The sequence below is a fragment of the Bufo gargarizans genome, chromosome 6 (genome assembly GCF_014858855.1).
Source record: "Bufo gargarizans isolate SCDJY-AF-19 chromosome 6, ASM1485885v1, whole genome shotgun sequence".
In the NCBI taxonomy this organism is placed as follows: domain Eukaryota; kingdom Metazoa; phylum Chordata; class Amphibia; order Anura; family Bufonidae; genus Bufo; species Bufo gargarizans.
The window spans coordinates 378,268,037-378,282,992 of record NC_058085.1 but is presented as its reverse complement, the minus strand read 5'-3'; positions in this window follow the sequence as shown (position 1 = coordinate 378,282,992).

The window sequence follows — 14,956 nt, the reverse complement described above, 5'->3', positions numbered from 1 at the left end:
CGGACCTGGCAGAAAATGCCGTGCAGATGATCAATGTCTTATTAACCTGAACAGTCACTTCTGTTAATCGGGCAGCTGTGCTCCAGTAATCTGGTATGTGTGCTCCAGTAATCCGGTATGTGTGCTCCAGTAATCCGGTATGTGTGCTCCAGTAATCCGGTATGTGTGCTCCAGTAATCTGGTATGTGTGCTCCAGTAATCTGGTATGTGTGCTCCAGTAATCTGGTATGTGTGCTCCAGTAATCTGGTATGTGTGCTCCAGTAATCTGGTATGTGTGCTCCAGTAATCTGGTATGTGTGCTCCAGTAATCTGGTATGTGTGCTCCAGTAATCTGGTATGTGTGCTCCAGTAATCTGGTATGTGTGCTCCAGTAATCCGGCATGTGTGCTCCAGTAATCTGGCATGTGTGCTCCAGTAATCTGGTATGTGTGCTCCAGTAATCTGGTATGTGTGCTCCAGTAATCTGGTATGTGTGCTCCAGTAATCCAGTATGTGTGCTCCAGTAATCTGGTATGTGTGCTCCAGTAATCTGGTATGTGTGCTCCAGTAATCTGGTATGTGTGCTCCAGTAATCTGGTATGTGTGCTCCAGTAATCCGGCATGTGTGCTCCAGTAATCCGGCATGTGTGCTCCAGTAATCCGGCATGTGTGCTCCAGTAATCTGGTATGTGTGCTCCAGTAATCTGGTATGTGTGCTCCAGTAATCTGGCGGCATGCTCTCCAGTAATCCTGCAGCTGTGCTCCAGTAATCTGGCAGCTGTGCTCCAGTAATCTGGCAGCTGTGCTCCAGTAATCTGGCAGCTGTGCTCCAGTAATCTGGCAGCTGTGCTCCAGTAATCGGGCAGCTGTGCTCCAGTAATCCTGCAGCTGTGCTCCAGTAATCTGGCAGCTGTGCTCCAGTAATCGGGCAGCTGTGCTCCAGTAATCGGGCAGCTGTGCTCCAGTAATCGGGCAGCTGTGCTCCAGTAATCTGGCAGCATGCTCTCCAGTAATCCTGCAGCTGTGCTCCAGTAATCTGGCAACTGTGCTCCAGTAATCGGGCAGCTGTGCTCCAGTAATCGGGCAGCTGTGCTCCAGTAATCGGGCATGTGTGTGTCACGACAGGTAGGTAGGCAGGGAAACAACCAAACACGGGAAAACAAACTGAACAAACAACTAGGCCCAAAAGCTAGGGAGAAAGGGTCACCTCCTAGCGATCCCTAAAAGCTTTCCCTAAGCTGCTGTGCCCATGTCCATACCCTTAGGGTAGATATGCACATGCCCTCGTGCCTAAACCTGAACTCCCTGGGCAAACCCTAAGCAGCAGGGAAGGGAAGAGGCAACCTGCTTCTTCAAACCAGGAGGAAGCAATCGTCTCCCTAGAGGCCTAGATAAAACACACAAAGGGAAATGAAGGAGAGGACTTATCTTGAGCAGAGCTGGAGCAGACGATCCACCACACATCAAGAGCTCCCAGGAAAGACCTATAACCCGCACAGGCTACTGGAGGGGGGAGGGATAAATAGCCTCACTAACAATCAAACCCAGTACAGCTGAGGGAAGGTGGATCCAGCTCAACTCAAACCAAAACAAAGAGAAGAGTCAAACATGTGTGACAGCCAGTCTGACAGACCTCCGCACACGGGCAGCTGTGCTCCAGTAATCCGGCAGCTGTGCTCCAGTAATCCGGCAGCTGTGCTCCAGTAATCCGGCAGCTGTGCTCCGGTAATCCGGCAGCTGTGCTATAGTAATCCGGCAGCTGCGCTTTAGTAATCCGGCAGCTGTGCTCCAGTAATGCGGCAGCTGTGCTATAGTAATCCGGCAGCTGTGCTCCAGTAATCCGGCAGCTGTGCTCCAGTAATCCGGCAGCTGTGCTCCAGTAATCCGGCAGCTGTGCTATAGTAATCGGGCAGCTGTGCTCCGGTAATCCGGCAGCTGCGCTATAGTAATCCGGCAGCTGCGCTATAGTAATCCGGCAGCTGTACTCCAGTAATACGGCAGCTGTACTCCGGTAATCGGGCAGCTGTGCTCCGGTAATCGGGCAGCTGTGCTCCGGTAATCCTGCAGCTGTGCTCCAGTAATCCGGCAGCTGTGCTCCAGTAATCCGGCAGCTGTGCTCCGGTAATCCGGCAGCTGTGCTATAGTAATCCGGCAGCTGCGCTTTAGTAATCCGGCAGCTGTGCTCCAGTAATGCGGCAGCTGTGCTATAGTAATCCGGCAGCTGTGCTCCAGTAATCCGGCAGCTGTGCTCCAGTAATCCGGCAGCTGTGCTCCAGTAATCCGGCAGCTGTGCTATAGTAATCGGGCAGCTGTGCCCCGGTAATCCGGCAGCTGCGCTATAGTAATCCGGCAGCTGCGCTATAGTAATCCGGCAGCTGTGCTCCAGTAATCCGGCAGCTGTGCTCCAGTAATCCGGCAGCTGTGCTCCAGTAATGCGGCAGCTGTGCTATAGTAATTCGGCAGCTGTGCTCCAGTAATCCGGCAGCTGTGCTCCAGTAATCCGGCAGCTGTACTCCAGTAATACGGCAGCTGTACTCCGGTAATCGGGCAGCTGTGCTCCTGTAATCGGGCAGCTGTGCTCCGGTAATCGGGCAGCTGTGCTCCGGTAATCCTGCAGCTGTGCTCCAGTAATCCGGCAGCTGTGCTCCGGTAATCCGGCAGCTGTGCTCCAGTAATCGGGCAGCTGTGCTCCAGTAATCCAGCAGCTGTGCTCTGGTAATCTGGTGGCATGCTCTCCGGTAATCCGGCATGAAATTAATAGTCGCTGGCAGTGTGTGACCCGGAGGCAGCAGGTCACTGAAAACAGGGTCAGACTGGTCGGCCAGAGAACAGGAGGATCCTTCATTGGCCCCTGATGTGATAATGGGCCCCAGCAGACAGGGCCCATGAGAGCTAGTGGATTTTGCCGTGTAAATAAAGGGATGGTATACCGATTTTTTTTAAATCTCTTCATGGGACCTCATCTTGGGGGGAGTTCAGGTTTTTAAAGAGCATCTGTCAGCAGTTCTGTCCCCATGACACTGGCTGACCTGTTACATGTGCTCCTGGCAGCTGAAGGCTTCTGTGTTGGTCCATGTTCATATGTGCCCGCATCGGAGATAAATTATGTTTTATATATGCAAATGAGCCTCTAGGAGCAACAGGGGCGTTGCCGTTATACCGCGAGGCTCCGCTCTCTCTGCACTTTGATTGACAGAACCAGGTGTGATGACGTTTACACTGCCTGGTCCTGTCAAATGCAGAGGACGCAGCAGTTGTAAAGGGCAGAGCCTCTGGGTGTAATGGCAACGCCCCCGTTGCTCCTAGAGGCTCATTTGCATATATTCAAACACATATGAACATGGGACTAACACAGACGCCTTCAGCTGCCAGGAGCACATGTGACAGGTCAGCCGGTGTCATAGCGACAGAACTGCTGACAGATGCCCTTTAAAGCTAAATCTTTGTATGAGGGAAAAAATTTGCAACTTTCTAACAGACTTTTTGTTTCAATTCCTCATTGGTTTCAAGGTCTCTGCTTGCGGTCAGGGAATGACGCCACTTTCAGAGGCAGTAATCTATAGCTGTGAGTCTCTGCTACAATGTATCAGTCTGCAGTCCTGTTATCACAGAGGATTGTGGAGACTGATACAATTGTATCCATTGCTCAGCTGAGCTCTGGACTGGCCACAACTAGGTTACTGCGTAATGTGACGCGTTTCGCTCTTGTTTACTGCGACTGGAGGCGTTTTTCACGTTTTTGTTCCTTCTCTTCCTCGATTCTCGTTCCTCGGAGACGCCGCAGAATAAACCGCTCTTTGCTTGCGTGAATTCTACTGTTCTCTTCATGCGGATGCCATGTCTGTACGGAGGTGAGCGCGCCCTCCTGGTACATTGTATCCTGCTGCCCTGCGCCAGGTGTAGGGGGCGCTATAGAAGACCCCATCCCCTGCAGAGCTCTGTGCAGACACTGAACCAGCAGGGGGCAGCGGAGAGTGACGAGTTCCTACAGGAAACCAGTCGTGCTTTCCAATATGGATGTGAGTGGAGTGTTAGACATATTGTGACTGCAGCTCTGGATGTGAGTGGAGTATTAGACATGTTATAATTACGGATTTACGTGGAATATTCTTCCGGTTTTTGTTTAAGTCCTGCTGCGGTCTGTCCCCGGAGAGCTGTGTGTCTTGTTCCTGTGGGATGATGGGAGTTGTACTCCCTCCTGTGCTCGTCCTGGCAGATTATACCTTTCCGCGGTCGTTGCTGCTATTACCCACTGATCCGCTTTATGCGGAGACGCAGTAAATGTGCGTCACATGATACAGTAACACTGTAACCAGCACACGCCCGACCGCGGTGACGCCCGCTGCGGATTCATCAGTGTGAGCTGCGGGAAACGCTCCACTTGTTAAAGGGACGGGTCACCGACGGATCTGTTAACAAATCCCTCCAGAGCCGGTCAGGGGTCCGGAAGAATCGAGTCCCATCCTGCTGAAATGTTAGGGGAAAATGGCGGCGGTCCAATAACCAGTGCGCCATATTCCGGCCCATCTTTTGGTGACACCACGCGGCATTCGTCAGCAATGACTTTTGTGTAATGTCGCAGTGATTTTTCGCCGGCGGGGAGGGGGGGCCTCGTTTAGACACCCGTCAGTCACCCACTCGGATCCTGGGTGCAGTCTTGGCGGTCGGGATGTAAGTGCAGTCGCTGCCAGCACACAACATGGAGCCAGTCTCACAGAAGGAGCGCAGCTCCTGCTACTTAATGACTTCTCCACTTCCTTCTCATTCTGCAAACATAATTAAGTAACTCAATAACAAACAGGCGCTAATATACTGAGACGAGGGGGGGTTATGGGGGGGGGGGGGGCAGCGCTTAACCCTTCCATATCCAGGCTGTAGGCTGATCCTGAGCTTGCTGCTCATTCTGTGTGACATGATGGCTTATACCCCAGTCACTGCTAAGCATCAGATTGTGGCTGCAGCTCTGGATGTGACTGGAGTACAGGACATGGTGCAGGTAGGTCATCCTCCTCTCTTCTTCACCTCATCCTCCATGAAGGTGCTCGTTGCTCTGTCCTCTCTGCCGCCATCAGTTCTGTGGACGCTCGCAGTAACTGACGTTCTGCACATCGATTATGTCTGCCTGAGCGACACCCGATCCAGCGCCTCCGAGCTGTGAACTCGTCTCCCCCGAGACCATTGCGGGGACCGCGAGGACCGCACAGAAATATCTATCATCTGTCTGTCTGTCTGTCTGTGTATCTATCTGTCTATCTGTGACATTAGCTCCAGCTTTTCGCTTCCAGCTCTGAAGTTCTTTACAGCTATTTACTAAACTAATGATGCTCCGCCGCCCTTACCTTCCACTTCTCCCGGTAAATGATGCGGATTAATCTTTCTTGACACTGAATCTCGGCTCTTCTGCTGCACTTTGTAAAATGAAGGATAATTTTCCCGCTGACGGGTTCATCTAGCAGCGTTAATGTTACGTGCATCAAACGCGAGGCGGGAAATGTTCCGTCCGGATTATCCGTCACTCCCCGGAATAAACAATGTCAGGGATTCAGTGTCTGAGAAAGTTCATTTTATCCAGTGGATATCTGTCACTGCAAACATGCAGGATGGAAACCGGCAGCGCCACCGGCCGGGATGTCACCCAACTGTCCACAGGCCCTGCATGTGACATAAAGGCCTGCCCCTGTCCTCCTGGACACGACATTCAGCAGAATAGTGAGTGCAGCTCTGGAGTATAATACAGGATGTAACTCAGGATCAGTACAGGATAAGTAATGTATGTACACAGTGACTGCACCAGCAGAATAGTGAGTGCAGCTCTGGAGTATAATACAGGGTGTAGCTCAGGGTCAGTACAGGATAAGTAATGTATGTACACAGTGACTGCACCAGCAGAATAGTGAGTGCAGCTCTGGAGTATAATACAGGATGTAACTCAGGATCAGTACAGGATAAGTAATGTATGTACACAGTGACTGCACCAGCAGAATAGTGAGTGCAGCTCTGGAGTATAATACAGGATGTAACTCAGGATCAGTACAGGATAAGTAATGTATGTACACAGTGACTGCACCAGCAGAATAGTGAGTACAGCTCTGGAGTATAATACAGGATGTAACTCAGGATCAGTACAGGATAAGTAATGTATGTACACAGTGACTGCACCAGCAGAATAGTGAGTGCAGCTCTGGAGTATAATACAGGATGTAACTCAGGATCAGTACAGGATAAGTAATGTATGTACACAGTGACTGCACCAGCAGAATAGTGAGTGCAGCTCTGGAGTATAATACAGGATGTAACTCAGGATCAGTACAGGATAAGTAATGTATATACACAGTGACTGCACCAGCAGAATAGTGAGTACAGCTCTGGAGTATAATACAGGATGTAACTCAGGATCAGTACAGGATAAGTAATGTATGTACACAGTGACTGCACCAGCAGAATAGTGAGTGCAGCTCTGGAGTATAATACAGGATGTAACTCAGGATCAGAACAGGATAAGTAATGTATGTACACAGTGACTGCACCAGCAGAATAGTGAGTGCAGCTCTGGAGTATAATACAGGATGTAACTCAGGATCAGTACAGGATAAGTAATGTATGTGCACAGTGACTGCACCAGCAGAATAGTGAGTGCAGCTCTGGGGGATAATACAGGATGTAACTCAGGATCAGTACAGGATAAGTAATGTATGTACACAGTGACTGCACCAGCAGAATAGTGAGTGCAGCTCTGGAGTATAATACAGGATGTAACTCAGGATCAGTACAGGATAAGTAATGTATGTACACAGTGACTGCACCAGCAGAATAGTGAGTGCAGCTCTGGAGTATAATACAGGATGTAACTCAGGATCAGTACAGGATAAGTCATGTATGTATGTGTCTTGCGGACATGGTGTAATTCCCTTCTGCTCCTTCTTTCCTATTGACTTTTCTGTCAGTCTTCAATGTAGCTTAGGTGTTCTCTTGATGAAGCAGGAAGCTCAGGATGACTCTGGAGGGACGTAAAGCAGGAAATTGTGGGAGGACAGAGTGACTATAAATTTGATAACTCTGTAATATAATATAAACTCAGTGTGGTCTATGATGGCGGGGAGGATAGGAGTTGTAGTTGTGGACTCATATTGGGGTGTGGTTAGATGGATGCATGGCGATGGCAGCTTGTGATCCCCGTATATATATATATTTCTATCCAAGAGCCCCCGTGGTGTGAGCGCCCGCAGCTAGATGCATTGGCTGCCATTGCTCCCGCCTGGCTCTGTAGTCAGACATATAAATCGCGGGGTCTCAGCTGCCGTCTCTGCAGAATCTCGTTTTGTTTGGATGTGAAATGCGCTGCGTCTTTTTTAATAAGCGAGCTCGCCGCGTGTCACTTTCCCAAACAAATGGTGGCAGATTCTCATTGCAGCGAGCCGGGCGGAGGGTTTATTGACTGCAGTGGGCAGATGAGGTTTGACGTCCATAATTCATGGCGGGGTCTGACAGCGTCGGAGCGAGGAGAAAGCCATCATCGGGCCTGAGAGCGCACACGCCGTGTTACACGCACAGGTCTGACACCGCCGTCTACGGAAGATGGTGACTGCCGATTAATGGCGTGCTCTGCCTCATTGGGCGAAGGTCAGATTACCGGCGCCCAGGAGTCGGGAACCTGCTCTCATGGGTCGAGCAATTGCATATAAAATATTTCAAGATGGCGGCCGTAAAGACGGTGGATGGGTAACATGAGTCATGGCGAGACCGCTGGACTTAGAATCGTAATTGTAAGATCGCCCTCCCATGAAGATGTTTACCCAGTACGCATCGAGAGTACATTGTGACAAACCCTCAGCTGTGCGAGTGGGATTACAGTCAATAATGTTTCTTTCATTACTCTCAAATACTGTTCACAAATCTGTCTGAGGCGAGGTCTCCACCATGACATTTGTCGCGCGACAACTTTTATAATGGCAGTCTATGGTGTCGCACTGCTACATGCGACATGCTGCGACTGTGACACGACAGTCGCAAAAAAAAACATTCAAGATGGATTTTGCATTGCAGTCGCAGCATGTAGCATGTTTGTCGCGCGACACATGTCGTCATGTAGACCTCGCCTAAACCTGTGTCAGTGAGCACTTCTCCTTTGCCGCATCCATCCCCCCTCACAGGTGTGGCAGATCAAGGTGCTGATTAGACAGCATGAATATTGCACAGGTGTGCCTTAGACTGCCCACAATAAGAGGCCACTCTGAAATGTGCACTTTGATCACACAGCACAATGTCACAGATGTCGCAATGTTTGAGGGAGCGTGCAGTTGGCATGCTGACTGCAGGAATGTCATCCAGAGCCGTTGCCCGTGCAATGAATGTTCATTTCTCTACCATAAGCCGTCTCCAAAGGCGTTTCAGAGAATTTGGCAGTACATCCAACCGGCCTCACAACTGCAGACCACATGTAACCAGCCCAGGACCTCCACATCCAGCATGTCCACCTCCATGGTTGTCTGAGACCAGCCGCCCGGACGGCTGCAGCAACAATCGGTTTGCATAACCAAATAATTTCTGCACAAACTGTCAGACACCGTCTCAGGGAAGCTCCTCTGCTCGTCGTCCTCATCGGGGTCTGGACCTGACTGCAGTTCGTCGTCGTAACCGACCTGAGTGGGCAAATGCTCACATCCGATGGCGTCTGGCACGTTGGAGAGGCGTTCTGTTCACGGGTGAGTCCCGGTTTTCACTGTTCAGGGCAGATGGCAGACGGTGTGTGTGGCGTCGTGTGGGTGAGCGGTTTGCTGACGTCAGCGTTGTGGATGGAGTGGCCGCTGGTGGCGGTGGGGTTATGGTATGGGCAGGCGTATGTTATGGTCAATGAACACAGGTGCATTTTATTGATGGCATCCTGACTGCACAGAGACACCGTGAGGAGATCCTGGGGCCCATTGTTGTGCCGTTCATCCACGACCATCGCCTCATGGTGCAGCAGGATAATGCACGGCCCCATATTGCAGGGATCTGGACACAATTCCTGGAAGCTGAAAACATCCCCGCTATTGCACGGCCAGCATACTCACCGGACATGTCACCCATCGAGCATGTTTGGGACGCTCTGGATCGGCGTCTACGACAGCGTGTTCCTGTTCCTGCCAATATTCTGCAACTTCGCACAGAAGAGGAGTGGGCCACCATTCCACAGGCCACAATCAACCTGATCAACTCTATGCCACGGAGATGTGCTGCACTGTGTGAGGCAAATAGTGGCCACACCAGACACTGACTGGTTTTCTGCCCCCCTCCCAGTAAGGCAAAACTGTGCACATTTCAGAGTGGCCTTTTATTGTGGGCAGTGTAAGGCACAGCTGTGCAATATTCATGCTGTCTAATCAGCACCTTGATCTGCCACACCTGTGAGGGGGGATGGATGCGGCAAAGGAGAAGCGCTCACTGACACAGATCCAGACAGATTTGTGGACAATATCTGAGAGTAACGGGTCTTCTGTGTCTGTAGAAAATGTTTCAGATCTTTGAGTTCAGCTCATGCAAAATGGGAGCAAAACCGAAAGTGTTGCGTTTATATTTTTGCTCAGTGTAGTTTCTGTATTCTATTTCTTACCTAATATTTCTCACAGCTGAGGGTTTGTTACAATTCTATCTGGTTTATAGATCCTGATGCAAACTTCCTGAGCTCCAGATAGATATGTGTTATCTGCACTGATACATTGTAACAACGTACAGGAGAGATCTGTGCTGGTCATGTGTTTAGTTCACTGAGGATTGTGTAGTCTGATACAATGTAACAACCCCTCAGCTGTGAGAAATATTAGGATCAGTTTCGTAACATCTGCAAACCTCGCCATTCACTGAAATCCTTGGTTCACTATTGCTTCACCTGAGATGCAGAAGCCACATTTATGGTACGCCGCTGCTGCTCGCCCACAAGTGTCGCTGCTTATCCTCTGTGATGCCATATAGCCGCTCATCGCTGCATTTTATTCTCCTTACATTAACAATTATTTTACAACTGAGGCTGCGTTACAGTGTGGAATTGGAGTGCTATAAAATTACCATGGATGAAACGATACTGATATGTAATAGAAATACAAAATACTCGCAATGACAACGCAAAATGTATGTTCGTGCAAATTATACAGCCACCACTAGAGGGAGCTCACTACATACAGATTATACAGCCACCACTAGAGGGAGCTCACTGCATACAGATTATACAGCCACCACTAGAGGGAGCTCACTACATACAGATTATACAGCCACCACTAGAGGGAGCTCACTACATACAGACTATACAGTCACCACTAGAGGGAGCTCACTACATACAGATCATTCAGTCACCACTAGGGGGAGCTCACTACATACAGATTATACAGCCACCACTAGAGGGAGCTCACTACATACAGATTATACAGTCACCACTAGAGGGAGCTCACTACATACAGATTATACAGCCACCACCAGGGGGAGCTCACTACATACAGATTATGCAGCTACCACTAGGGGGAGCTCACTACATACAGATTATACAGCCACCACTAGAGGGAGCTCACTACATACAGATTATACAGTCACCACTAGAGGGAGCTCACTACATACAGATTATACAGCCACCACTAGAGGAAGCTCACTACATACAGATTATACAGCCACCACTAGAGGGAGCTCACTACATACAGATTATACAGCCACCACTAGAGGGAGCTCACTACATACAGATTATACAGCCACCACTAGAGGGAGCTCCCTACCTACAGATTATACAGTCACCACTAGGGGGAGCTCACTACATACAGATTATACAGTCACCACTAGAGGGAGCTCACTACATACAGATAATACAGCCACCACTAGAGGGACCTCACTACATACAGATTATACAGCCACCACTAGAGGGAGCTCACTACATACAGATTATACAGTCACCACTAGAGGGAGCTCACTACATACAGATAATACAGCCACCACTAGAGGGAGCTCACTATATACAGATTATACAGCCACCACTAGAGGGACCTCACTACATACAGATTATACAGCCACCACTAGAGGGAGCTCACTACATACAGATTATAGTCACCACTAGAGGGAGCTCACTACATACAGATAATACAGCCACCACTAGAGGGACCTCACTACATACAGATTATACAGCCACCACTAGAGGGAGCTCACTACATACAGATTATAGTCACCACTAGAGGGAGCTCACTACATACAGATTATACAGCCACCGCTAGAGGGAGCTCACTATATACAGATTATACAGCCACCACTAGAGGGAGCTCACTACATACAGGTTATACAGTCACCACTAGAGGGAGCTCACTACATACAGATTATACAGCCACCACTAGAGGGCGCTCACTACATACAGATTATACAGCCACCACTAGTGGGAGGTCACTACATACAGATTATACATCCACCACTAGAGGGAGCTCACTACATACAGATTATACAGCCACCACTAGAGGGAGCTTACTACATACAGATTAAACAGCCACCACTAGAGGGAGCTCACTACATACAGATTATACAGCCACCACTAGAGGGAGCTCACTACATACAGATTAAACAGCCACCACTAGAGGGAGCTCACTACATACAGATTATACAGTCACCACTAGAGGGAGCTCACTACATACAGATTATACAGCCACCACTAGAGGGAGCTCACTACATACAGATTATACAGCCACCACTAGAGGGAGCTCACTACATACAGATTATACAGCCACTATTAGAGGGAGCTCACTACATACAGATTATACAGCCACCACTAGAGGGAGCTCACTACATGCAGATTATACAGTCACCACTAGAGGGAGCTCACTGCATACAGATTATACAGTCACCACTAGAGGGAGCTCACTACATACAGATTATACAGTCACCACTAGGGGGAGCTCACTACATACAGATTATACAGCCACCACTAGAGGGAGCTCACTACATGCAGATTATACAGTCACCACTAGGGGGAGCTCACTATATACAGATTATACAGCCACCACTAGGGGGAGCTCACTACATAGATTATACAGCCACCACTAGGGGGAGCTCACTACATACAGATTATACAGCCACCACTAGAGGGAGCTCACTACATACAGATTATACAGCCACCACTAGGGGGAGCTCACTACATACAGATTATACAGCCACCACTAGAGGGAGCTCACTACATACAGATTATACAGCCACCACTAGAGGGCTCACTACATACAGATTATACAGCCACCACTAGAGGGCGCTCACTACATACAGATTATACAGCCACCACTAGAGGGAGCTCACTACATACAGATTATACAGCCACCACTAGAGGGAGCTCACTACATACAGATTATACAGCCACCACTAGAGGGAGCTCACTACATACAGATTATACAGCCACCACTAGAGGGAGCTCACTACATACAGATTATACAGCCACCACTAGAGGGAGCTCACTACATACAGATTATACAGCCACCACTAGAGGGCGCTCACTACATACAGATTATACAGCTACCACTAGGGGACCTTATTCACCTGCTTAAACCCCATTGCATTCTCATGGATATCTCTGCCTCATTTTTACAGTTGCTTTTTACACTCTGTTCTTTTTCCTTCCGATGTCCCGTTTAGAGTGAATTATTTTGCCATTTTTGCACTTTTATATTGGGGCTCGGCATGTATTATATGTATTATGCCTGTGGGTGGGGGTCTCCCGCTCTGCTGTGTGTTTAATAAAGTTACACTTGTTGTCACAGGGTGCGCGTTGGCTCCGGCATGTGCTTTGGTCTCTTTTGTTGGATTGTGAGCGTCTTATGGCAGACGATCGGACGCTGTCAGCGCAGCGCGGCGCGGCGCCGGGGCCCAGCAGAAGTTGGGGTCTTGTAACTGATGAGCCCGTCCTGGCTGGGCTCGGAGCGGCGAGGTTTTGGGTGGTGATTTATGGCGCGCGGCGTTATCTCGCTCCTGGTTATTTGATTTCTGGCTGAGGATTAATGATAATCTTATAATTGCCTCCGTTGATATCAGCGATGGCGTCCGGTGTGCGGTCGTGCTGCGAGGCTGATGGCAGTGATGAATGTGCGCCGGGCGGTCGTCCTCCGTCTCTCTCTTTGCGTTTCTCTCGTTGTCTCTTCTTATTGCTCCATTCCGCGCTCTCAGACGTTCCTCGTAATCACCGGATGTAAATCTTATCTGCGCCGCCATTACCCCGTGTGCCAGCGATTATCGCGCCGATGATGCAGTTAACGACCTGCTCTGGACTAATCAGGAACACGATCAGCGGCTGCCGGATAAGCTGCGCCTCCCAGCAGCTGCATCGCGTGATTTACCCCCTCCCCGGACCATCGCTATAGATGCCCCCCTCCCCGGACCATCGCTATAGATACCCCCCTCCCCGGACCATCGCTATAGATACCCCCCTCCCCGGGCCATCGCTATAGATACCCCCTCCCCGGACCATCGCTATAGATACCCCCCTCCCCGGACCATCGCTATAGATACCCCCCTCCCGGACCATCGCTATAGATACCCCCCTCCCACGGCCATCGCTATAGATACCCCCCTGCCCGGGCCATCGCTATGGATACCCCCCGCCCGGGCCATCGCTATAGATACCCCCTCCCCGGACCATCGCTATAGATACCCCCCTCCCCCGGTTATCGTTATAGATACCCCCCTCCCCCGGTTATCGCTATAGATACCCCCTCCCCCGGTTATCGCTATAGATACCCCCTCCCCGGCCATCGCTATAGATACCCCCTCCCCGGCCATCGCTATAGATACCCCCGCCCTGGAGGTGTATTTTGTTCTGGTGCTGCTGGAGGTGCCTCTGTTTGGGTCTGGTTCTACTGGCGGTGCCTGTGTTTGGTTCTGGTGCTGCCGGCGGTGCCTGTACTTGGTTCTGGTGCTGCCGGCGGTGCCTGTACTTGGTTCTGGTGCTGCCGGCGGTGCCTGTGTTTGGTTCTGGTGCTGCCGGCGGTGCCTGTGTTTGGTTCTGGTGCTGCCGGCGGTGCCTGTGTTTGGTTCTGGTGCTGCCGGCGGTGCCTGTGTTTGGTTCTGGTGCTGCCGGCGGTGCCTGTGTTTGGTTCTGGTGCTGCCGGCGGTGCCTGTACTTGGTTCTGGTGCTGCCGGCGGTGCCTGTACTTGGTTCTGGTGCTGCCCGCGGTGCCTGTACTTGGTTCTGGTGCTGCCGGTGGTGCCTGTACTTGGTTCTGGTGCTGCCGGCGGTGCCTGTACTTGGTTCTGGTGCTGCCGGCGGTGCCTGTACTTGGTTCTGGTGCTGCCCGCGGTGCCTGTACTTGGTTCTGGTGCTGCCGGTGGTGCCTGTACTTGGTTCTGGTGCTGCCGGCGGTGCCTGTACTTGGTTCTGGTGCTGGCTCCTTTGGGCCCATTCACACAGTGCGGTCACATTACAGTTTATTGCTCTCAGATGCCGGAAATGGTTTCATCTCTTTTGCAGTTTGTGAATATCCCTTTGTGGAGATGTTTGGGCGCGGCGGTCCTGGTATCACCGGTGGGGGGTGCGGGGTCCATATCGAGTCCTCTACGTACGTGGCTCCTCTGCTCATCCACACCCATTAACTCTTCGCTGTCTGCTCTCCTGGCTCCAGAGGGACCCCCCCCCACACTTGCTGCCATAACAGGACCGTTTGCTTTAACTCAGAGACATTTTATTAAAGGGTCTGTAAAAATCAATGCCGCGGATCGATGGCGAGCTGCATGAAAGCCGGGAACACCTGCCGCCCACCGGCGCTGCGCCAGGATCCTGTGCACTTCACCGCAGGCTGCTGGCACGGAGAGGCCCGACCTCTACACATTACAGCCGGGTGACGGCAAATACAACTACACCTCCCATCATCAGCTTTCCTAGGTTCCTGCTGCCCAGTTATACAATTTGATGATGACTGGCGATAAGGACGCTGGGTGCCATCATTATAATAGTAAAGTATTCACACCCTTCGTATAATTGTATCGTGTTACGTGATA